Source organism: Somniosus microcephalus, chromosome 18 (genome assembly GCF_052327205.1).
Source record: "Somniosus microcephalus isolate GS21.2 chromosome 18, FLI_Smic_1.0, whole genome shotgun sequence".
NCBI lineage: Eukaryota > Metazoa > Chordata > Chondrichthyes > Squaliformes > Somniosidae > Somniosus > Somniosus microcephalus.
Genome location: NC_141004.1, coordinates 52,602,174 through 52,628,792, shown reverse-complemented (window position 1 = coordinate 52,628,792; position 26,619 = coordinate 52,602,174).

Below are 26,619 nucleotides of genomic sequence, written 5' to 3'. Positions count from 1 at the left end.
TCGGTGGTGTAGTAGTTTCTGGTGGTGTAGTAGGTTCTTTTGGCAAGGCTGATTCAGCTTGAATGCCAGTGTCGGGTTCATCGGGTTCCAGTATCACCGGATCGGAGGTAGATATGGGTATCTCTAATTCATCGTTAGGCATATAGAGTTGTGGTGTAGGTTGTCCCTTTTCGGATGACTCTATGATTTGGTCAGCATGGCGCCTTATTATGCTTTCTCCGATGTCCACGGTATACATCAGCGGTCCTAGTCGTGTGCAGATAGTTCCAGGCTGCCATTTCTCGGTACGGTAGTCCCGGGCCAAAACTTGTTGACCTATCTGGAAGGTTCTAGTTGGCCTTTCATTCATGCCTTGAAATTGCCGGTTCTCCACGTCCCTTCTGATGTTGGGCTTGATCAAATCCAGCCGGCATCTTAGGCTTCTATTGAAGAACATCATGGCGGGAGTTTGGTTGGTAACCATATGTGTTGCATTCCTGTATGCGAACAAGAAGTTATCCACCTTGTGCTGAAGTTTTATGTCTTCATTGCCCATGGCCTTTATGGCCTTCTTGAAGGTCTGGACAAACCTTTCAGCCAATCCATTGGTGGCGGGATGGTATGGGGCAGACGTGTAGTGCTTAACCCCATTGTTTTTTAAGAACTTCCTGAATTCTTCGGACACAAATTGCGGTCCATTATCAGAACAGATCTGTTCCGGCAGCCCATTCCTGGCAAATATGGTCCTTAATACTGTGATGGTTATTACCGTGGTGGTGGAGGACATCTTTATTACCTCCGGCCACTTGGAGTGTGCATCGACCGCGATTAAGAACATTGAGTCCATAAATGGACCAGCAAAGTCGATGTGTACCCTTTGCCAGGGAGATGAGGGCCACTCCCATGGATGTAGAGGGGCTTGGGGTGGAGCGTTTTGGACCTTCTGGCATCCTAGGCAGCTCTTGGTCATTTCTTCTATGTCTCCATCGATACCTGGCCACCATACAAACGCTCTGGCTAGGTTCTTCATTTTCACTCCACCCAGATGCCCCTCGTGAAGCTCCTTTAGCACTTTATCCTGGAGTTTGGGTGGAATCAACACTCTGGATCCACACACCAAGGTTCCTCGGCATACTGACAGCTGTTCTCTTCTTTGCGAGAATGCTGGCAACAGTGGTTCACCATGTGCTGGCCATCCCTTCACCATTAAGTCGTAGACTCGTGAGAGAGTCAGGTCATTTCTTGTTTCCTTTTCAATGGCAGAATTTGTTACTAGTAGACATTCCACTATGGTTGAGTGGAACATCTCCACTGGGTCTACTGTAGGTGCCTCTTCTACCGTTGGCAACGGTAGGCGCGATAAACCGTCAGCATTCCCATGCTGTTTTGATCCTTTGTATTCTATGTTGTATTGGTGTGCCCCTAGAAAAAGGGACCACCTCTGTAGCCTTTGCATTGTCATAATGGGAACACCCTTTTTAGGGTTGAATATGGAGATGAGGGGTTGATGGTCAGTCAACAAGGTAAATTTTTGTCCGTGTAGGTAATGGTTGAATTTCTTCACTCCCCATACCAGGCTGAGTGCTTCCCTGTCGAATTGGGCATAGTTACGCTCAGCTGAGTTCAATGAGCGTGACGCAAAAGCTATCGGCCGTTCCAAGCCATCAGGGAATTTATGCGATAATACTGCTCCTATGCCGTAAGGGGATGCATCGCATGCCAGTCTGATTGGCAGTGATGGGTTGTAATGAGCCAAAACTTCTTTGGACGTGATTAAGTCTTTGCATTTATGGAAGGCACGTTTACAGTCTTCGCTCCATTTCCAAATTACTCCTGTTTGTAGCAGTTCATTAAGAGGGTGTAGAAGAGTTGATAAGTTCGGTAAAAATTTATGATAGTAATTTATTAATCCCAGGAACGACCTTAATTGTGAAACATTTTCAGGTGCTGGGGCTTTTATGACCGCTTCAATTTTTTCAGGTGACTTATGCAACCCTTCCTTATTAATTATGTGGCCACAATATGATATTTGATTTTGGAAAAATTCGCACTTGGGGCGATTTGCTCGTAGGCCCGGTTCTCTCAGCCTAGTGAGCACCTGCTCCAAATTGGCAAGGTGCTCGTTGTCATTTTCTCCTGTTACAAGGATGTCGTCCAGGTAGCATTGAGTCCCCGGAATCCCTTGGAGGGCTTGCTCCATAGCTCTTTGCCAGATAGCTGGAGCGGATGCTACTCCGAAAACCAGTCGATTGTACTGGTACAGACCTTTGTGTGTATTTATCGTGAGATATTTTTTAGAGACCTCTTCAACCTCCATCTGTAGATATGCCTGCGCCAAGTCAATTTTGGTGAAACGTTTCCCTCCGGATGGTGAGGCGAAAATATCTTCTATCCTCGGAAGAGGATACTGTACCGTGTGAAGGACCGGGTTTACCGTCACCTTGAAGTCTCCACAGATGCGAATTTTTCTCTGTTCTTCAGATTTATCTTTATTCAATGCTTTCTTCATGACTGGAACGATGGGTGTTGCCCACTCGCTCCAATCTATTTTGGATAATACGCCTGCATTTTCCAAATTCTCCAGCTCTGCCTCGACTGCTGGACGAATTGAGTATGGCACTGGTCTTGCTTTAAAAAACTTGGGAATTGCTGCATCTTCCACTTTTATTGAGGCGGTGATGCCTTTCAAGGTTCCTAGTTTCTCTTGAAACACTTCTTTGGCGTTGGCCAAGATGTCTTTTAATCGTTCAGGTATGACGTCATCATCATTTTTTTTCTTACTGGTCACCGTCAGTGCCTGAATGGAGTGCCAGTCTAAACGTATTTTCCTGATCCATTCACGTCCTAACAGCGGTGGGCCACCATCTTGTAGAATGTATAAATACAACTTTTGTATTTCCTTGCCGTTGTATACAACAGGCACCCTTATTTTTCCTTTGGGGTATACTTTCTGCCCCGTATATGTTTTCAAGATAATGGATGTGTCTTTTAAAGGGATATGCGGAAATAGCCTCTCGTCATCCCGTCGATTTATTACGGTCAGAGCTGATCCCGTATCTAGCTCCATTTTAACTGGGGACCCTGCTATCGTGAGGGTAACCCAAATGGTCTGGTAATCATCTTTGGCAAGTACATTGTGTAATTTGAGACAGCTTAGTCTCTTGTTTTCGGAGTCGCTATCGCTCTTCTGGTCTTCGGAGCTACTGTCCGTCATCATTTATACCTTTCTGTACTTTTCTTTATTGATTTTTTTTTTCCTGTCTGTGGATTTATTTTGTCCAGATCGGCATACCCGTGCAATGTGTCCAATCTATCCGCATTGCCTGCATGCTTTGTCCTTGAACCAGCAGTCCCTCTGGTCATGGGTGGATCTGCTGCAGCGATAACATCTCTCGAAACCCTGTGTCATTTCATGGGTGCCGAAGTCCTGTGCCTTTTGTTGTATTTCTGCAGCTCCTCTTGAGGCTGCTTCGTATGATACAGCCATACTGAAAGCCTTGTCCAGTGTTAAATCTTTTTCAGAAAGCAGCCTTTTCTGTGTTCCTTCACTTAAGAGACCGCAGACGAATTTGTCTCGAAGATAATCTGCTAGTCCTGCCCCGAATTGGCAGTGTTTTGATAGCTTTCTTAATTCGGTGAGGTAATCAGCGTTACTTTCATTCTTCTGTTGATTTCTCTTGAAGAGTTTGAATCGTTCCGCTATCAGCAGCGGTGTTGGGTTTAAGTGCTCCTGTAGGGTATCAACAATTTCTTTAAAATCCTTGTCCTTTGGTTTGGCTGGAGTGATTAAATTTCGTAACAGCCCGTATGTCTTTGCGCCCATTAGATTCAGCAGTACTGAAGCTTTCTTTTCATCTTCTATTCCATTTGCAGTGCAATATACCTCTACTCTTTCCACATATGTGGTCCAATCCTCTATCTCGCTATCAAAAGCATCAATATTGCCAGACTTAGGCATCTTAGAAAAGATATGGCGCTTCCTGCACTTTTCTTTCTTTTCTGCAGAAAAGATAATGCGCTTCCCGCGCTTTCCCGCCGCTGCTGCCGATGACAACGCTGTTTCCCGCAGTTTCCGTTCTTTTTTAAAATTTATTTATTTACAGTTGGAGACTTGTTCCCGCCGGACTTTCTCTCTGTTTGCAGCGCCGGCCGTCTCCCGAGTGCTCCCTCCCCGTCTGTTACTGCTTGCCTCCGCTTTCGCTGCTTGGCCCAGCTGCTGGAGCCCCAGCCTGATGCCCAGGAAGGATTAGCGCAGTACCTGCCACCAGCTTGGCCAGCTGGTGAAACCACAGCTTTTTTTCACTTTCTTGATTCTTCTGGATGCCAGAGGAATCGATGTCCTTGAGGTGCTGCCGAATTGCAGCTAAGTCCGTTTCCACTTCGTCGCCACTGTTGTGTCTGTGTGTTGATAGAGACACTGAAGACAGGAGTTGGTTTCATAGGTGTTTACTAAACAAAGTCTGGAGGGGAACTAACGGATATAACACAATATACAGGCTTATATAGCCCGAGTGGCCATTACCGGCATTACAGCACACATGGGGCTCTTAAAGGCACATACACTACAAGACCCTTCCCCCCTGCTCCCCTCCAGGGAAGCCATGTTCCCAGTGTGGGCATGGGCTTCCTCGGGAGAGGGTGGCGCTGATGCTCCGGCTTCCTCTTCCTCCTCGCCTGCGGCTTCACTCCCACTAGCAGCTTGAGGGCCCGTCTCCTCAGCTGGTGAATCACCATCTGAAAGCAGGGAGGTACAAGAGTGGCTTTAGCGTGAGGACAGGGGGGGGCAGTAAAGGAGGAATGAGCGGAGTGATTTAGTAAGTTGGATTGAAAGTGTCAAAGTCTGGTGTTGTGAGGGTCAAGTGGAAGGAGAGAGGACCATTGCTGTCCAGAACGGGGTCGGCCTCTCCAGGGGCGACGGGACCGATCACCTAGCTTGCCACAATCCTGTGGACGCGCGCCTCAAGATCGCTGAGTGGTTGGAGCTGAGGCCACCCTCCACCCGTCCGTTGCTGCTGTCTCCTATTATGAGATAGCTTGGCCTGCAAGAAAAAGGACGGCGTCTGAGTAAATATACAGCCATGGTCTTACCTGATGTGCCTCCCATAATTGAATAGCCCTTACTGTATGCAGCCATGGTCTTGCCTGATGTGCCTCCCATAATTGAATAGCCCTTACTGTATGCAAAGTGTGGAATGTGCGTGTGTGTTTCATGAGAGGGCCATAGGTGTTGGATGAATGGTGGGCATTGGGGTTTTAAGTCCCTCTGGCCATAGAGTGAGGTTGAGATGGAGGGATGGAGAGGTATTGAAAAAAAGCCACTCACCCTGACGACCAGAGTGAGGTCGTTGAACTTTTTTCGACGTTGAGCATGGGTCCTTGGCACCATGCTCCTGGAGGAGATGTTCTGAGCCACCTCCCTCCACATTCTTCTATAATCGCGCGGCAAAGGCCTCCTGCCACTCTCAGGGTAGAGTATAGATCTTCTGCGCTCCACCGCGCCAACCAGAGCCTCCAAGGCCCGCTCGCTGAAGCGCTGAGCGCGTTCTCTCACCCTCTCCATAGTCCTTGGCTGGAAGATTTAGGCACAAGTCTTTCCAGGCCGAGATTCAAGGCTCCAATGAGCCGGGTATGGCTGAAGAACAAGATCGACCCTCCCCTTTAAGAACTGTCCGGCACCAGTGTGTCTGTGTTCCATCGCTAACTGACATCACCTGTGCTGCGCCCGCGCTGTGAGTTAGCGCCTCGCTCCTCGGCCTTTGCACCTTAAGACAGGTGTGCAGTGCTCCAATCACCTCCAGGGGCGATAAAAGCCAAGTTTGCAGTTGGAGGCGATAATTAGCGCCAGGCGCTAAACTTTGCGCATGGCCGATAATCGCGCCCCAAACGGAGTGATACTGAATTTTCCCCCCCATATCTTATCCATAACTAAGCCTGCCTATTTTCACCTCCGCAGCATATTCCACCTCCACTCACAATTATTGAAAGTTGACTTTAGTGAGCCGAAAGTCACCCGGGGCTCCTGCTCCTGATTACTATTCTGAATTAGTGCCTGAGTACATTTGTGCAGACATCAAGTGACGGTGGACTGGGCTTTCAATGCCAACCTTATGGGGAGAATGACGCAAGAAACTCACTGATGATCACACAAATAATGACTGCTTGCTTGAGATATTGTTGGGATCCCTGGAATCATATGCCAGTAAGAAATTGATGCCTTTGGGAGGGGTGGGAAAAATTGTTGGGAAAATGGGCAAAGAACAAAATAATATCGGTGATTCAATGCTTTGTCTCCTGCTTTGACTCATTCTTTCCTAGGATGTCAAAACTGAATTCTTTGCCTTCCTCAGTCTTCCCTTTCTTCTGCTAAGCACAGGCTTTTAAAACCAGAGTTTGCCATCGCTGTTCTTGATTTTTCTTGTCTTCTTAGCAAAATGGAACAAAAACAATACCAACTTGCACTCATATAGCACCTTTAAAGTAAGTTCTCAAATGCATCAAAAGTAGCAACATAAATGTTAGAAAATGAATTGGATTGAAAATAAATCATTGCTATAAAGATCTGCAGAAACAGAAATGGTTCCCAATTTAGTGAATGGCTGAAACAATCACAAAAGGCTTCGTGGTAGATTGAAGAGTTGGATATTTTTTAATGATTGAAACAATTGGGAATGAAGCACATTCTTTCAAAGAATTCTCCATATTTTCATCCTCTGTTTCCTATGAAAGGGGGATGAAACTATTGCGATGGCCCCATGTGTATGTCTTGTTCATGCCTGTTCCTCTGTTTGTCTGATGAAAGTGAAATGACTGAAGAACAGCTTCACATGTATTCACCAAACTTCCAGACACGTAAGTGGAGGATTGCGGTCACATAACATTTTTGCAGCCACAGACAAGACATTTGTGAATGGCTGCCTTCTTCAAATTTGTGCAACAAATATAACAGAAACCTTCAGCAATGGTATGCATTTGTAAAACCATTTTAATTATCAACTGCATAAATACGCTTTGAAACTGGGGCATTTTGAAGACAAATTACCGTATTTAGAAAGTTTAAAAATGTATATTGGCCCAGAATTTGCTGGGGTGTGGCATCCATTTGTTAGATTTTTTTCCTTACCCTTCTTCGTGAACGACGGGACTAATAGTCTATCTTCTGAACCAATGCGATTTAAGGGTAGAGAAAAAACAGGGGAATGACAGAAAAGGAAATATGGTGAATTAGAGTAAAATTAGATGCAGAAAGAGAAATAAAGAGAGGGAAAGAAAGATTGGATCAAGAGAGAGATAAAAAAAGACACAGAAAGAAAAAGTAAGAATATTTTTAAAAGTTAAAAACCTCTAGGAACAATTTACTACCTGCAGGAATGAGACTCCATAATTTCAATTGCTCCCTTTCTGGGCCAGAGAGGTTGAGTGGCATTGCTGGAACATACATTTCCTCAATAAAAAGGTCCTTATGTTGTTAAGTACCAGCCCTAACATTCTGCGGCGAGCTTAATACGTTTTAACAGCACAATGCAGCAATTTCTTGAAACTCATGGGGAGGTTGAGGGCGAGTTCCTGTTTTCGCGAGGCTGACAACAGAGCAGCTCAAATCGTCCAGCAATTTGTGGCGTTTTGCAACTCAAGGTGTATCTCATCCTCACCACAAATTGCTGGGTTATTTACACACTAATAACGGCAAGTGCACAAAACTCACTGTTATTTTCCCAGCAAATTCTGGGCCTAAAAGGATGAATAAAATGAATTTGACTGTTGTGCTTTCCAAGTCAGGGAAACAAAATTGATGGATGGGAATTTTCAATGTAGAAGTAAAGACATGTTTTCAATTGTATATGGCCGTTGCTGCTGGAGTAATCTGCTCTGACAACTCTACTGTAGATCCCTTTAGGATGATGGAGATCACAGCAAGTTCATGCCGCAGGCACCATATAAGCTACCATGGAAATATCTCCTACTTGTTTTTCGTATTTTAATCTTAGTTTAATAGTGCAGGTTTTTGCAATAGCGGGATGCAGGGGTATGATTATGTCATTGTGTCTTCCTCTGTGTATAAACAGGCGTTAAAGTCGTGATGATATGGTGAGGTTGGGGTAATTTTGACTTTGTGCTTTAATTTTGACTTCAATGGAAATAAAAAGCGGGAGAGATGTAAAATGGGCTGCTGATTCGCTATCATCCATTTTACACATATTGCACAAAGTCAAAAATTACCCCCATTGTCTCTTTAAAAAGTAAACTAGTTTAAAGCTGTATTTAACCATGTTATATTTCCAGGTTGCACAGTTAGACCATTTATTGGATTCTCATGCGCGGAGCAACATGTATAATAGTGGTGTTACTAATAGCATGAGCTGCATAGCCATATATTATTGGCAGACCGTTCCCCACTTAACCTCATCACTTCTGATGGGAAGAAATACTACGGGGAAAAATTCGGTTGATTTGTGCCTCTCGTTAGCGCCCCCAGGGTGCTAACGGGGCTCAAATCCCCATGAGCGCTGCTAACACCGCCCGCGAAATTCAGTGGGAGGTTAGCGGCGGCGGAAGCCAGTAGTGCCCCCATGCGCTGCGCCACCGGCAATGACATCATCGCCGTGCGCAGCGCCCCGCTCGTGCCCCGGCTGCAAACTTTGGTTGTGCCCCCTGGCCTATCGCTGGACGATATGTCCGACAGGGTCAAGGGGTGCTTTTGCAGCGGCGGTGGACTGCCAGCACCTGTCCCCTTCCCCTTTTTTCCTCGGGGTGCCGGGCTGTTTTCATGGTACCCCGCTCCCCGGTGATCTAGCAGGGCCCCGATGCACGCAGCACTAGGCCCTTTTCCCTTAATCAAGAGAAGGAGGCATGCAATGACATGGCGCTATGTGCCAACGCGTGTGGCGCTGTTGCACGTGGCACTGCACTATTCAGTTGTAGCACGCCAAGAAGGAGGTAGAGCGCTTCCAATAGTGTTTCACCGCCTGCTTGGAGTGCTACAACTGAATTTCAGGTGGAGGGGCACTAATTTTTTCGGGGCAATGCGACGTTAGCGCCCCCAAAAGAGGTGACACCCAGATTTTCCCCCTGCCTATTTTATATCAGGGGAAACAGTGTACTTCAGTTTTACTCTGCTGGTTTACAAGTGATAAATCTCTTTCCTTCCACTGCTGCGGCTCTTCTCTGTAATTTTCGCCCCAATACCTGATGCAGTTTACAGCAGCCCAACAACCTTCTTATAGACAACTGCACATTTCAGCGCTTAACTTCACGTTGCAGCTGGCAGCTCCAAATTGTGCGGCTCACTCTAATTGCTTCCGAAAAGCACATGCTAAATGCACGTCAAAAAAATGTCACTCTTCTCGAGTCAGCTTAAGAGGTGACTTTCCATAAAATAGATTGGGTAGTGTGTCAAAGTCAGGCCCCATGGATTTGCTTGCAACAAAGTGATGTGTCCAGATGTAACATACAGGGAAATGTAGAGTATCCGCCAGGGAGCTTTTCGTGTCTGTTTGTTTGGTGAATATGCATGACGCTGTTCTCCAGTTATTTCACTTTCGTCAGACAAAGAACAGATGTACATATATGGGATCATGTGGATCAGGCTTCTAGATGTAGATGCGAACAATTATTTTTAATTATTGGAGCAGTCTCCCAAGTAATTAGAATGAATATTTGATTCAGAAATGGTTTACGCCCATATCTAGCACAGCTGTTGGCTCGAGGTAAATGAATGAGTTGAAATTAATTTAAATAGAGCTTGTAAGAAAAAGACAGCATGTATTGAAATGAAACTAATAATGTTGGATGAATATATTGTAATCTAGTGTGAGAAAGAACATACTTTCCATATTTATTTTGTGAAACATGCTTATTTCAGTTTCTAATAAAGTGGTTCGAGCTAAATGCCAGATTTGCTCCTCCTAAGGGTTCAGCTTCATTATGCAGTTTTATTGCACTGGATTTTTGCTTTGTTTGCTTTGTGGTTAATATACTGAGATTATTCTGTCCCCATGCTGCACGCATGTATATTACTGAATGCTTTGGCACGGTGCGCATGCCAGCATTTTGAAGGAGTGGACCACCTCAAAACTGAACTAAGCATGATCAAAAATGAACCAGATGTTGCCCTTTCAGGTCAGTTTGACATTTCACTTTGGTTCAGATCTCACCCCGGAACATCTCTTTATTACGTAGTGAGTAGGTACGTTCTCTTACTAAATCAACAAGGCTATCATCTAAGATCACAAAAAATAAGCCTAATGAGGAAGACTTTCAATCAAACCGGACGTGTCAATATACGTTGCAATCAAAGTCGTACAGGAGGATTCCACACATTTTCATCTGCTGCTATCACTTGTGAATCTGTCCCGGCAAGTGGAGTCGGAGCTCCGGCTCTAAATTCTGGGTTGACATCCAGCGGGATACTTGCGTCCGTGGGTGTGGGTGGCCCCCCCCCTCGTATGGGTTGTGGGAGCCCGTAAAACCCTCCCGCCATAGGACTAACCACCCTAATGGCTGGTACGAAGATGGTTACGTTCACGGAAGGAGCGTTAACGCGGCCAGAAACCCTTCCACCACTTCATACAGTTCCCCAAAAGGAACAGTGTGAAGACACGTACAACGACGACTTGTGAAGCTAATCATTTGTCAATCAATAATTGTGGCCAAGAAAGTCTTATCACTATAGGTAGAGGCTTATAAACAGCATGTATAAAAAACACAGCAGACCGTAATACACCAATAACCAGCTTGGCAGAGGAGCGTGACTGAAATTATCCTCCTGGGAATTGGTCGATGTAAATGAATGAGTTGAAATGAATTTAATTAGAGCTTCCTGCTGATTTCGACAAAAAAAAACATGCATTGAAATGAAAATAATGTTGGATGAATATATTGTAGTCTAGTGAGAGAAAGAACATACTTTCCATATTTATTTTGTGAAACATGCTTATTTCAGTTTCTAATAAAGTGGTTTGAGGGTAATGGGTTCCTGAGTAAACGGTTGGCCTGGTGATGCCTATCGGAAGACTCTGGATTTATAGAAAACTGGGGCTATTTTTTTCGTGTAAGGTATGGGGTGGCACAACTATGATGGGCTGCATTTCAACTCGGTAGACAAGCCAACAATGCAGGAAACTAATTGGTCAATTTTTATACTAATGCATGGGGCTGGGGGGTGGTGGTGATACTGTTGGGGAGAATGGCTGAAACACAAAGGGAAAGAATTTATAAATAAATGTTTCTAAAAAAGGATAAAAGAACAGGGAGAAGCTTTGTTCCACTAATGTTGAGAGCATATACAACATATATGTGGAATTGGAAATATGTGTTGAAGATAAAGTATGATGCAATAGGAATAACAGAGGTCTAGTTAATCCAGAACATGGGAACAGGGAGACTGACACCAGGGATAAGGGAAGAAGCAAGAAAGGAAGTCAGCAATTTTTTTTCACCCATATCATAATACTAGAGAAGGCTAATGAAATGGATAGTACAAAAACTATCTGGCTATTAACTCATTGCTGTCTGTGGCAGCTTGCTGTGCACAAATTGGCTGCTATGCTTCCTACATTACAACAGTGACTACACTTCTAAAGCACTTAATTGGCTATAAAGTGCTTTGGAACATCCTGACGTTGTGAAAGATGCTGTATAAATGCAAGTCTTTCTTTTCCTTTAAAAAAAGAAAATGTAATGCATCTCTGGAGGAGAGGGATTATGCGAAGTGGTGAGAAGGGAGGTAGGTGTGTTGATTTTCCTAAAGCTTATTAAGCCCAATGGTGCATCAATAAATTTGTGGGATACTTGCCAGTGAGATTATAATGAGGGCCAGGAGTTTAAATCTTCCGGGCCTATTTTCTGCAACAGCGGGTGAGTTTTGTACTAACCCCATTAACTACCTGCCCAAAACCCGTCTGGAGTTAAAATCAGGGCCAAAGTCTCATCTCCACCATGAGGACATCCTCCATCATATAGTGTGGCATTACCAGCGTGCTAATGTGGGCCAGATTTAGGAATTATCTAGCAGCCCAAAACTGGGCATCCATGAGGTGATGTAGGCCATCAGGAGCTGCAGAATTGTATACAACCATAATCTTTAACCTCATGGCCCAGCACATCCGTTCTATCACCAACAAGCCAGGAAACCAACCTTGGTTCAATGCGGAGTGCAGAGGGGCATGCTAGGAGCAACACCAGGCATGCCTTAGAATGAGATTGTCTAAATACCAAAAGCAGCAAGCTATAGACAGAGCTAAGCTTTCTCGCAATCAGTGGACCAGAGAAAAGCTCCGTAGCCCTACCACATTCAGTTGACAACCAGGCAACTAACAGCAGGAGGAGGTTTTGTGAGCATCCCTGTCCTCAACCATGGTGGAGCCCAGCACGTGAGTGCAAGAGACGATGCTGAAGTGTCCAGCCTGTGGTTCCCAACCCTCCCAGAATGACTGGGAGATACCTCCCCCTCCCTCTGCCTCCAGCAGTTCGGGAAATCAAAAATTGAAATTTCCTGCTGCAGTGCCCCCTCCTGCTCCGTGATTTCACCAGCTGCTGTTGGCTCGGTGAGTATTTCCTGCAGAGCCAGCAGCAGCAGCAGCAAGGTGGTGAGTGGGCACGGCACTGAGAGAGGAGCGGCCAGTAAAGGGGTAAGTGAGAACTGGAGACCTTACTGTGGGTAAATAGTGAAAGATTATTTACATTGGTGGACGAATGGGGAACTAGGGAATGGAAACCAAGGATTCTCACTGGAAGAACCAAGAAGGAAGGGAGGAGGAAGGTTCTTGAACTGAGGGCTATTAGGGTGTGAGATACTTCACCACATTTGAGGTAGAGACTAAAACTTAATTTAAAAGGGAAGGGGATAAATATTCGAAAAGGTGGAATATACAAGGATCTTGGGGAAAATGGAGAGAGCGCCAGCACCGGGGGCTCAATGACCCCCTCCTGTGCTGTAATTTGTAAAGTTATCCTACATTTAAAAACAACACAGAGCAAAATTTAGAGGATAGAAGATGTTTAAATGAATACTGCATTTTATCCTCCAGATAATTATGTAAGTCATCACGTAAGCAGAGTTGTACATAAGTTAAATTAAATCTGGATGTCAGGTAGCAGCATATCCCTGCATGCGACTTCAAATTCAACGTCATTCTTGTGACCTCTGCTCTGATCAGTAATGAGAATTACAGGAAAAATTAGCTGGAGGGAGCCTGTGTTATATCAAACCAGTTTATATCGAATGCAGTCTATTAGAGAGAGTGGCACCACTTGCTACGTGCCTATCTATTGAATTCATCAGGTAGTAATTAGTGATGTTGTTTCTTATCCATTGAAATCTAACAAATACAATTTTCAATTTCTTCTCACTCCAATAATATTAAATGTAAGATTTGACATCATTAATCTGTAGTTCCTTTTTTAATTTAACCTAAGCAACAAGAGGGAAAAGTACACAGCAGCACTGTAATCGATTTACACCTAACTCCAGTGAACTCAAATACAGAGAGGCTTCATTTATAATGAAACTAGCTCGATTCATTTATCCTATAACTTGATGGAATGGCACTCCTGCTATAATGAAATTGTCTCCTAGTCATACTGAAAATCTGATACTCTTGCCTTGTTTAGCCCAAGTGGTGATTCATACTTGGATAAAATTGATGATATAAGAGATCATAATTTCTTATTAGTAATTGCACTGAAGAGTATTTACCTTTGCCTAGAACTGATCCGAGGGTTTCTCCCCTTCCAAAAATGGGTTCATGAACATGAGTAGCAAGTGAAAAAAAGCTGATTTTTTGTTCATTAAGATCATTAATGAAGATTTTGTGCCGTTTTCCTTTGCTGTGAAGTAAAATCAAAAAACCAGTAGCTGTATTTTATTGGAAGTCAGATGGCATTAGTAAGTTTAACAAATGGAAACCTTTCAGTTACCAGAGCAGCAACATACGTGAATAGCACAGAGCCACAATTTACTTTGCCTCTTTCCCTTATCAGCTATTTTTATCTGTGCTACATGAGCTGAAGAAGTAGCAGTTGGTGTTTTCTACAGTTGTAAGAGGTGGTGTGTGTGGTCAGCTTTACCTCTGACTCCCTGAGCAGATCGAATCGCTCCCACTCCCTTGGTTCTAGACTTTGGACTTATTTGGGGGTTGTAATGAAATTGCAACAGACACCTGAGTTGGTCAAAAGAATTAGATTTTTATTTTGAGACAGGAAAATATACAATACAATAAATCTTATACTCTAAAAGGGGGAACACTCGGAATATACGAGGGAGAATTACAATAGACAAAAATACCTTACCTTCCCAACCCCACTATCCTAACTAGGTTGAAAACCAGAGGACCAGGAAATGCTCACCAAACGACTTTCTTGACAGATTGTAGAGGTTCGCGATTTCGGGGTTCTCTTTAGTTATGGCGGTTGGGGCCTGCCGTACCCCGGACGTGGTGGAAGACTGCACCTGCATTGGGGCTTCAGTCTTCGCCTGTCCGCTGATGCGGTTAGCTGCGTAGTTGGATTTATCGGGTAAGTACCCAATTTTCTTTGGTTAGGTAAAGTTTTAGGGTCTTTTGTGTCAAATCTTACCCAGGGGTAAGTCAGACTAGCCTGTAGAGTGGAAACAAGTGCGTGATTTTTCGACTTCTCGGTGGTTGGTTTCTTGTTGGTTGCGGTGGCCCAACATTACCTGGTTGGTGGTAATATTGGTAGTTGTTGGTCCCTTGAGGCCTTTGGTTGCCGCGATTTCCTTTTCCTTCTGTTTCGTTCTTCTTTCTTCAAGTCTCCGATTCTCCGACTAAGTACGGTGATGATGAGATCTTTTTCTGAACCGTACTTTCTCTCCTGTACTGAACTCAACGTGCCCATCCACAGCTGCATTAATGAACATTTCAACATTATTAATACTCATTAGTTACTTGAAGAGTTCTAAAGGACTATTGCTATGGGTGCATCATGATTGGCAGCTATTTTCACATTACTAGATGAATTATTAGGTGTCGGTCTGCCTTAGTTGGTAGCACTCTTGCCTCTGAGTTCTAAAGTTGTGGGTTCAAGTCCCACTTTAGGGCTGTGATTTCCCATACCTCAGCGGGTTTGGTGCTGCTGGGGTCAGTGGCGGGTCCTGAACTCGCTGCTGGCTCCAGCCCGCTGTCCAAAGTGATTTTACGTTGACTGGGCTTGTTAAGCCCGCCCAGCACATTTGCCGGCCAATTGAAGGAAGCAGGTCTGATGACGTCACTTGATGACGTGTCTTCAGCTGGTTTCCTTAAAGGGACCATACGTGAATTTATTTTGACAGTTGTGCTGTCAGTGTTCTACAGCATTGAGGTGCTTCAAACACTGACAAGCACTGCACAGAGGTACACGCCTTCACCCAGGCTCTCCCATGAGTCCCTCCATATGCCCGTTTCAATGGGCAGAAGAGACCCCCCCAGGAGACCAATGCAGCCTGGTTGCACATTGCACAGGAGGACACAAGCAGGGATGTTGTCAGGAGGACCAGGCTGCAGTGGTGCAAACCTTTCATTGATCTCAGTAGATCACAAAATGTTACTGCAAAGCCACACTCAACCTCATCTCACTAGCCACCAGCCACCCTTCACACTCACCCTCATCTTAGTCCAATCATACCAACTAACAACACACAAGGGTAGGCACTTGGGTGTTTCAGCCAATGTTTATGTGAAGTTTCTGTTAATGTGCTGTCAAACATTGAAATCTTTATTTTCAACACTTTGCGTTCTTGGACAGATTTGTGTGTGCCTTTGGAAGTGACTTAGTGAGTTGCAGTGAATGGTGAGACATAACGGTACCCCCGCAATGGTGCTGAGTGTGAAAGGAATGGCTTGGGCATTGTAGGGATGCTTTATGGTGTTGGTGTGGGGTGGTGCCAACCTGGCGCATCATGTGGCAGCCAGGGTGTACAGCGTCAAGTGACATAAATCTGGCCATCGTGAGGCCATCCCTGGCCTCCCGGGCAGCAATGTGGTCAGGTGCTGATGCCCTCTGTCCTGTGCAGCATCAGTCGATTGCGAAGAAGGTTGGTGTTGTTATTGGTGCTGCTGGTGTACCTGGTGCTGCTGGTGTTGGGGCTGACCATGGTGGGATTCTGAGAACCAAGGTGAGATAGTTTCAAGGGCACTGATGCTGATGTAACAGATGGTCACCGACCTGAAACGTTAACTCTGTTTCTCTCTCCACAGATGCTGCCTGGCCTGCTGAGTATTTGCCTGACATCGGTAGTGGGGAAAATGCTAGAGTCCATTATAAAAGATGTAATAGCAGAGCACTTGGTAAGCAGTGACAGGATCGGACAAAGTCAACATGGATTTACAAAAGGTAAATCATGCTTGACTAATCTACTGGAATTTTTTGAGGATGTAACTGGTAAAATAGATAAGGGAGAACCAATGGATGTGGTGTATTTGGACTTTCAGAAGGCTTTCGATAAGGTCCCACATAAGAGATTAGCGTGCAAAATTAAGGCACATGGGATTGGGGGCAAGGTATTGACTTGAATAGAGAACTGGTTGGTGGACAGAAAGCAAAGAGTTGGAATAAACGGGTCGTTTTCCGAGTGGCAGGCAGTGACTAGTGGGGTACCGCAAGGATCGGTCCTAGGACCCCAGCTGTTCACAATATATATTAATGATCTGGACGAGGGAATTGGATGTAATATCTCCAAATTTGCAGACGACACAAAACTGGGTGGGAGGGTAAGCTGTGAGGAGGATGTCGTGAAACTCCAGTACGATTTGGACAGATTGGGTGATTGGGCAGAAACATGGCAAATGCACTATAATGTGGATAAATGTGAGGTTATTCACTTTGGTGGCAAAAACAGGAAGGCAGATTATTATTTGAATGGCAATAGACTGGGAGAAGGGGAAGTGCAAAGAGACCTGGGTGTTCTTGTGCACCAGTCGCTGAAGGTAAGCATGCAGGTGCAGCAGGCGGTTAAGAAGGCAAATGGTATGTTGGCCTTCGTAGCAAGAGGGTTCGAGTACAGGAACAAGGATGTCTTGCTACAGTTGTACAGGGCCTTGGTGAGACCGCACCTTGAGTATTGTGTGCAGTTTTGGTCGCCTTACCTGAGGAAGGACGTTCTTGCCATGGAAGGAGTGCAGCGAAGATTCACCAGGCTGATACCTGGGATGGCAGGAATGACGTATGAGGAGAGATTGTGTCAATTGGGCTTATACTCACTGGAGTTTAGAAGATTGAGAGGGGATCTCATCGAAACCTATAAAATTCTGTCAGGCCTGGACAGGCTAGATGCAGGAAGGATGTTTATGATGGCCGGGGAGTCCAGAACCAGGGGTCATAGTCTAAGGATAAGGGGTAAGCCATTTAGGACTGAAATGAGGAGGAATTTCTTCACCCAGAGAGTGGTGAACCTGTGGAATTCTCTGCCACAGAGGGCGGTGGAGGCCAGTTCATTAAATATAGTCAAAAAAGAGTTGGATATATTTCTTAAAGCTAAAGGGATCAAGGGATATGGGGAGAAGGCAGGGACAGGGTACTGAATTTGGATGATCAGCCATGATCTCATTGAATGGCGGAGCAGGCTCGAAGGGCCGAATGGCCTACTCCTGCTCCTATCTTCTATGTTTCTATGTTTTTATGCAGCATTTTCTGTTGTTATTTCAGATTTCCAGCATCCACAGTATTTTGCTTTGGTATTAGCCTTCTACAATAGCCTTGGCCCTTGCGGTCAGCATCTGAGTGCTCTATGGTAGAGCTAGTGTATGATCTTGCCATCCAGTGAGCTGACACCTGTGACATCCAATCCCCCTGCCCAAGCTCCTGCACACTTGTGCCGGGTGATTCACGACATGAAGACCTCTCCTCTAGCCTACCCTCTAAATTATGTGTGCTGCCCGTCTCTGAGCTGGTGTTTGCTTGGGTCAGATCGGGTAATGCTCCATCTTCAGGAATGCTGGCCTCTTCGTGAAGTAGCACAGGGGGCTTCCACACTTTCTACACCTGAAATGAAAGAGACGAACAAGGGTTATCTTGTGCTGTGAAGGGAGAGCAAAAAAAAAGTAGCTGGTGAAAGCATCTGCAGTGTGTAGGATGAGATAGAATTAAGAATGGAAAAGGTGTGAAGAAACCCTGTGAGCTGTCTCCTTCAGCATTGCCCGTCACTGCAAATGTGACTCTGCTCTTTCTCTTCTAGGGGGTAAGACACATAGAGGCGGCCTCTTGTCTCAGATTGTGGGTGACCTTCTCCTGCAAGAAAGAGATTGTTCGTGATATCCTTGCGTGGTGTTTAGAGAATGTGCCTGTCATGATGGAACATCATCTGCCCACCGCCTGTGTCAGATGTGAGGTGTGGAGAAGTGATGGTTGTAATAGTGGCGAGAGTAGGAAGTGCAGAGTGTGTGAGTATGAGAAGGAGGAGGTGTGGTACAGTGATTTTGGAGAGAGAACAGGAGTGGGGTAGGGGTGTACTGTGAGTAGTGAGGCGGGAGCTGGTGGAGGTGAGAGCAGAGAGTAAGAGAGCAGTAAATTTACTTTGACAACTCTGGACAGATTATTGAACTTCTTCCCATGTCCTGGGAGCTAAGATCCTGGCATTCACTAGCTCAGCTACTTCTTCCCATTGGTGCCACAGGCATTGCCCGGAGGGCATCTGCTCCCGGGTGGAAGAGGATCTCCCTCCTACTGCCCACCACCTGTACCAGGGCATTCAAAACGGTGTCACAGAATCTGGGTGTCCTGTCAGTGCTTCTTCCAGTCATCTGTTTGTTCTGAAGTTCTATCTGTAACCAGAGTTCACCTCCCCTGTAAGAGTTGCTGACTGTCGTTGAGTGGCGTCAGTCAAGCCTGATCTCCGGCCCCCCAAACAGGCTTGCAGCCAATGAATAGGGCAGGTAGCGCTGGCTGCATGCCTGCCACATTATAATGAGGTCCCAATTTCACGTGCTGACTGGGACCAGGAAGCATGTGCGTAAATTGTGAACCCTGCCCCCATTTTCAGGCGCAATCGAATTTTTAAGTCAGTGCCTTTTCACTAAACTGGCCAGGTGTGTATGCATCTGTGACTTTTGCAAAAGTTGTTAGCAGTTTACTGCTGGAATGATATATATATCTAATGTAGCCAAGTGGGAAAATGCAGTGAATATTTAAGTCCACTAGATGGCGCGGTTCATTTTCCCCTTTAGAATTTGAAAAAAGGAGAAAAGGTTTATGGGAAGGGCCATGTGATGCCAAAGGAACCTCCCCTTTCTTCACAGCCTCCATTTTCTAGATGCAGCGTGGGGGGTGTGCTCTGAGGAGAGTTGGGCAAGCCACTGCCGTATTTTGTCGACTGTGTTTTATGTATTTACAATTTCATCCTAAACCTAGACCCAAGTTATTAATACAGAATAAAAACCCCCAAAAACGAAAGTTCGTGTCCTGTGCTGCTCCATTTCACCAGGCTACACATTTTGGTACCAGGAGTGGGGTCTGTTAGCTTGGAGTTTCTCAGGTTTGGGAAAGTTACATAAAATACGGCAGTGGGGGAAGAGCGGTGTGGTGCCAAGTGGACCTGGAGACGGACGGAGAGTGCTGCCTGGGGTTGCTAAGGAGGACCAGACCAGACAGACGGGATCCAGAGGGCGCCAGGACCAATCTGGGAGAGGACCCATCAAGGCACCGAGGAGGGACACCATTGGAGAAGAATCGTCACAGCGGCCATCCCATTCAGTGACTGTCAGGGACTTGTGAACTGAGTCAAAATGTTAGACCCTCCTGAGGAGGCGGGTGGAGCTCACAATTCGGATGGTGAGGACAATACCTCTAGTGTGGGTGAGGGCAACCAGATAGATCAACTCAAGGCACAGATTTCAGAGTTGAAAAAAAACCATGACCAAGCAATGGCAATTATTGCCACTCTAGGTAATGGGGCAACCAAGTCATATGTGTATGTACCCAGAGAGCGTCAGATCCAACCATTCAGTGGTGAGGTATCCAAAGATAGTCGTTCAGTTGATGAGTTCATTGAAGAGGTTGAAAGTGTACTACGAGCTAGAGATCAGACTCCTGCAGAGCAGGTAGATTTCATTCGATCTTTGTTGAGGGGGGCAGCCCTACAGGAAATTAGGTTACGGTTGGGTGGAGAGTCTAAGCAGCCCAGTGACCTGTTCAGTTACCTAAGGGGGGCTTTCACCGAAAAACGCAGTGAGTCCCAGCTGTTAGAAACTTTCTATGGACGCAAGCAAGAAGAGGGTGAAGATTTCCGAGAATACTCACATGCACTCTCTCAGATTATTAGAACTTTGGTAAAGCAATCACCTGATGCTGTGCCGGACACAAAACGGGTGGTCAGAAACAGATTTGTTGATGGTGTTAGAGATCCCTCACTCCGGAGAGAGTTGCGCAAGTTTGTACGAGACAACCCCCAGTCTACCCTGTTCGATGTACGTGAGGAAGCTGTCTTATGGTCCTTAGAAGACCAGCCCTGTAGCACTAAAGTTGCAAAGAGCAAGAATGTAGTGTGTGACAGTACGGGGAGGGATCTTCAGTGTTCTGCCATTGGGGTACCAGGCAGCCAGGCTGTCACTTTACAGGATGTTCTTAAAGTGGTGGCGGAACAGGGTAAAGCTATCGTGGAACTAACAGAGGCAGTACGGGGTCTTGCTCTACAGAAGGAAAACACGGGTAATGACAAGGTTGGGAAACCTAGAACCAAGCCAAAGTTCACTGATGAAGGTCAGCCTATTTGCTTTAAGTGTAACGGGGCGGGGCACATTGCCAAACAGTGTCCTCAGAAGCACGAGGTAGCAAACACATCCACCAATGCTGGCTGGGGTGCAGGAAAACTAACTCCCTCGATTGCCATGAGCCGGGCAATGCGAGGAAAACCTGCAGGCTCTCAGAACAGTACTGGTATTCGTGACAGATTTCTTGACCGTGCAGTAGGTAAATGTCCAGTAGTAGATCTCAAGATTGGGGGGGTTACTGCTAACTGTTTACTGGATACCGGGAGCCAAGTCAGCACTATTACTGAAGTTTTTTTCAGAGAGCACTTACTTGGGAGGGATGAGGATATGCTGCCTACAACCGGGTGGCTTAAGATCACTGCCGCCAACGGGTTGGACATTCCCTACTTGGGCTACCTTGAGTTAGACGTTGAAACTATGGGCATAACCTTACCCGAATGTGGTTTCCTGGTAGTCAAAGAGCATCAGCAGTCACAGCCTGCAGCACCAGGTCTTATTGGTATGAACATCATCAGCCGATGCAGACAACTAGTTCATGCTGAGTTTGACACTACTCTAGGGGGAAAGTTGGATTCAGATTGGAGGGAAGCATTTCAGCAAGTACAACAGTGTAACATCACTCCAAAGTCATCTTCTGTCCGTGTAGCTGGTAGGGGTGCTGTACATGTGCCTGCGTCTTCCATAGCTACAGTCTATGTAAAGGGACTTAAAACTCAGTCAGGTGGCAGCACTAAAATGCTGTTGGAGCCAGGTAACACACCATTGCCAGGTGGCCTGGTAGTTGTCCCCACTCTAGTTGAATCAAAGGGACATTTATTTCCAGTGCAGGTGGTAAATTTCTCTGAGGAGGATGTGTGGTTAAGCCCCAGGACCAGGCTTGGTATTCCGACTCAGGCAGAGTGTGTAGACAAGGACTCCTGTGAGGTGCGATTTCAACGCATCTCCGCTGACACAGAGGAAGTAACTGTTGGCAGAAAAGAAGGACAGATGACAGACCAAGACATTCAGTTGCTTTTGGACAAACTACACATAGGTGGCACACAGGGCCAACAAGCAGAGTTAGGTGCACTTTTAGCCAGGTATTCGGAAGTATTTGCTTTTAAGGATGAGGACCTAGGCTACACTGATAAAGTTGAGCATGAGATTAACTTGGTAGATGACGCACCAGTTACAGAGCCATACCGTCGTATCCCACCTACACTGTACAAAGAGGTGAGGGACCACATCACTAAGCTTTTAAGAAAGCGTGTCATCCAGGAGAGCAATAGTTCATACGCTTCACCCATAGTGGTAGTTCGTAAGACTGATGGAGACATACGACTATGTGTTGACTTTAGGAAACTAAACTCAAAAACCAGACGTGACGCATTTCCTTTGCCCCGCATTGACGAGAGTTTTGATGCCCTTCATGGTGCAAAGTTCTTCTCGACCATTGATCTTGCAAGTGGGTACCACCAGGTTGCTGTTCGTGAAAGTGACAGGCCTAAGACTGCTTTTACAACTCCTTTTGGCCTTTTTGAGTACCTCAGAATGCCTTTTGGTGTCTGTAATGGACCTGCGACTTTTCAACGACTTATGCAAGCGACTATGAGCGACTTAGTGTTCCACATCCGATTAGTGTATTTAGATGACATCCTTGTGTTCTCTCAGACCTTCCCGGACCATTTAGAGAGGCTTGAGACAGCTCTAAGACGACTGAAAGAGACAGGGTTGAAAGTAAAGCTTGAAAAGTGTCACTTCCTGCAGCAGGAAGTCAGGTTCCTTGGGCATCAAATTTCAGGGGAGGGTATAGGGACAGATCCAGAGAAAATTGCCGCCGTAAAGAAGTGGCCGGTCCCCAGTACAGTCAAAGATCTGAGGTCATTTCTTGGTTTCTGTAGTTATTACAGGAGGTTCATTGAGGATTTTTCTAAACGAGCTGGCCCTCTCCATGACGTAGTCAATGCATGCCTTAGGGAAGACAGCCCAGCAAAAGCAAAACGGTTGTTTGAAGGTTCATGGACTGCTGCGTGCCAAGCTGCTTTCGAACAGCTGAAAGAAAAGCTGATCAGTGCTCCAGTGTTAGGTTACGCAGATTTCACTCAGCCTTTTATTGTAGAGACGGATGCCAGTAACCTAGGATTAGGTGCCATCCTCCACCAGCAGCAGGGAGATAGGAAGAGAGTGATAGCATATGCCAGTAGGAGGCTCCGTAATGCTGAAAGAAATGACAGAAACTACAGCAGTATGAAACTAGAGCTCCTCGCCCTCAAATGGGCTGTTTCAGAGAAATTTCGAGGTTACCTTCTAGGTTCCAAGTTCACTGTCATAACAGATAACAACCCCCTGTGTCACCTTTCTACAGCTAAGTTAGGTGCTGTTGAGCAAAGATGGGTGGCTCAGTTAGCTGTTTTTGACTTTGACGTCAAGTACCGCCCAGGCCGCTGTAATGCAGCAGCAGATGCCCTCTCTAGGCAGCCGTTAGCAGGGGAGCCCGAGTCAGACAGTGGGGATGCAGACTATGATGGTTGTGTGGCCATATGTAATGTCACTCACAAGGGAACAGCTCTAGGACCAGACTTAGGGACAGCAGGAGTCAAGTGCTGTAAAGTCAGACAGATCCGTGTTTCGGACGCAGAAGAAAGTACTGAGCGTAGTGAGTTGCAGGGTAACACACCAACACTTCCCGGTTACTCTAAAGAGGAACTACGTAAGTTTCAAGACACAGACCCCACCCTCAGCGTGTTTAGGAAGTTTTGGGGTGAGCAGTGAAGGCCAACTTACAAGGAGAGGTCGCAGTTATCCAAGCTAGTATTATCCACGTTAAAGCAGTGGCCCCGTATTTGTGAGCAAGATGGTTTGTTGTACCGTGTAATCGAGGATGTCCATGTTGGTGAGTGTCACCAGCTACTACTGCCCTCTTGTTTGAAAGAAGTCGTGCTTGTGTGCATGATCGTATGGGCCATCAGGGAATAGAGCGCACACAGAACCTTTTGAGACAGAGATGTTTTTGGGTTGGGATGTATGGGGATGTGGAACAGTGGGTCAAGAAATGCGAGAGGTGTGTTTTGACAAAAATGCCCCACCCCAAGATACATGCCCCTATGAAATCATTTCTAGCCTCCCGGCCCCTTGAAGTAGTTGCTGTAGATTTCACCATGCTGGAACCGGCCTCCGATGGTCGTGAGAATGTGTTAGTGGTGACCGATGTTTTCACTAAATTCACACAAGCCTTCCCTACTCGGGACCAAAAGGCTGATACCACGGCAAAAGTCCTTCTCAAAGAGTGGTTCATGAAGTATGGGGTCCCAGAAAGATTGCATTCAGACAGAGGTCGAAATTTTGAGAGTGAAATCATTGCCGAGCTGTGTAAGCTTTATGGTGTAAAGAAAACCCGCACTACCCCACACCACCCAGAAGGAAATGCTCAATGTGAGAGATTCAACAGATCTTTACATGATCTTTTGCGTACACTGCCTCCAGAAAAGAAGCGTCGCTGGCCTGAGCACTTATCTGAGTTGGTGTATGCCTACAATGTAACACCCCATGCTACGACTGGCTACTCACCGTACTATCTGCTTTTCGGGGTTCATCCACACCTTCCTGTAGATGCTTTATTAGGTCAGGAGCAAGTGTTAGACAAGAAACATGAGTGGTTGGTTGTCCACCAAGAGCGTTTGAAGGAGGCACATGCAAGGGCAAGAGAGTACACTGAAAAGAAATCAGCTCAAAGAATTGAACTTAACAAAGACAAAGTGTACTGTCCAACCATTGAGGTGGGTCAGTTGGTATACTTACGACACAGGCCTTTGGGTAGGAACAAAATTCAGGATGCTTGGGGTCCTACTGTGTACAGAGTGGTGGAGGTACAGGGTACTACACATGCAGTTGAGCCTGTAGAGGGCGGTCCTTTAAAAAGGGTCCATAGAGTTAATCTTAGGCCATGTGTTACCCCTGTCCCTGAGCCTAGGCGGACGAGAACCAAGTCCCCTGTCACCGTACCCCCTGTCACTCTTTTGACAGAATCGTTGCCAGAGCCCTCTGATACTGAGTTTGTTGTGGTGGAGGAAGTCACCTATCCAGAGTTAACTCAGGAGGAAAAAGTAAACAATGATCCTGTTGGTAACGCCCAAGATGTACAGGAATCAGAGGCTGTTTCTGAGCCAGAGCATTCAGATCCTTCTGAGTGTGGGACTGAGGTTGAGGTACCCATTCCGGCTCCTCGCAGAACTAAAAGAGCCAATGCTGGGGTAAACCCTAACCCATACCATTTGCCTCAGTCAGCCTGTAATGCAGTCTCACTCAGTCCTGAGGTGTTCTCTCATGTTTTATCGAGTCTGGGTACTGCATTTTTTCGAGAAGCTGTAAAAGAAGTGAAAAACGGGTGCTAAGTCACCGAGGACGTTGACTTTAAAGCAGGGGAGAATGTAGCCAAGTGGGAAAATGCAGTGAATATTTAAGTCCACTAGATGGCGCGGTTCATTTTCCCCTTTAGAATTTGAAAAAAGGAGAAAAGGTTTATGGGAAGGGCCATGTGATGCCAAAGGAACCTCCCCTTTCTTCACAGCCTCCATTTTCTAGATGCAGCGTGGGGGGTGTGCTCTGAGGAGAGTTGGGCAAGCCACTGCCGTATTTTGTCGACTGTGTTTTATGTATTTACAATTTCATCCTAAACCTAGACCCAAGTTATTAATACAGAATAAAAAACCCCAAAAACGAAAGTTCGTGTCCTGTGCTGCTCCATTTCGCCAGGCTACACTAATATCACAGAATATAAAATATGGGTTCAGGACTGTAATTGTCAAAAAAATCCCAGTAAGTTTAACAAGCCATGTAATATAAAAGCTCTGAGGTAAATATTGTAATTTGTAATTATTGTACAGAAATGGTGAAATAATTTTCCTGCTGTTTAATATTCTCAATCTTGTGTAGTGCTTTTGAGCAGTTCTAATGCCAAGCCTTTTGAAAAAGCACCTACTAATTTAAAAGTGGGTAACTGCTTGGCATTTGAGACATACTGTCATTGGCCTTCAGGAGTACACTTGGAGTTGCTTCAGATGCCATAAGTCTAGTTGGGTTGAACTGAATGACAGATAAATAGCGATAATAGCCACCATGGAAAAAGCCAATCACATCCAATCTGCTTTCCAGTCACTGAGCGTACTACTTGTTTGTCTTTTCCTTTCTAGTTCAATGCATGTAACCTTTCTATCAAACAGGTTTGGCAGCATCCTTGGGACAACAATGCATCACTTGTCAGGCACTGGTGTGATAAGCAGAATAATAATGCACAACACTCACTGACGCATTTCCCTCTTTCTTGCAGGGGAAGGTGGCGCACAATAGGAGGCAGCAGGAATTAACGGGAGGGGGAGAGGCGCGCCTGCATGTTTTAACCCCCAATGGAGGAGGCATTGCTGGCCGTTATGGGAAGGGCCACTGTTGAGGCCATGGCCACCGGCGGGGCTGAAGCCATTGAAGATGCGTGTACCCGCATACCTAATCCTCCTTCTCTCATCCCGCTTATCACTCAATCTATTCTGATTTACAAGCTGCAGATAGAGTAAGCATGCACTGCTTACTTTCTCCTCTCCGCTCACCACCACCTTATACTTGTCCCTTTTACATTTCAGATACTCAAGAACTGGAACCTGCCCAGGCAGAGCCAGAAGAAAGTGAAGATGAAGGGACACCATCACTCGATTTCACAGTCGCAGCCACCAGCTCAGATACTGACACTGCGCGTAATTTAGAGGATAGGATAGATGCGGGATCAGTACGTGGTGAGACACCAGGCAAAAGTGTGCTGGAGCCAGGGCTGGGGGAAAGGATAGCGCAGGTGTCAGCTCACCAGAGGTCGAGGTTGCACACGAGGTCTACTGCAGGACTTCAATGGGCCAGGCTACAGAAGAAGGCTGATGGGTGTACACAGCCAAATGCTTGGTGCACTAGAAAGCCTGCTGGAAAG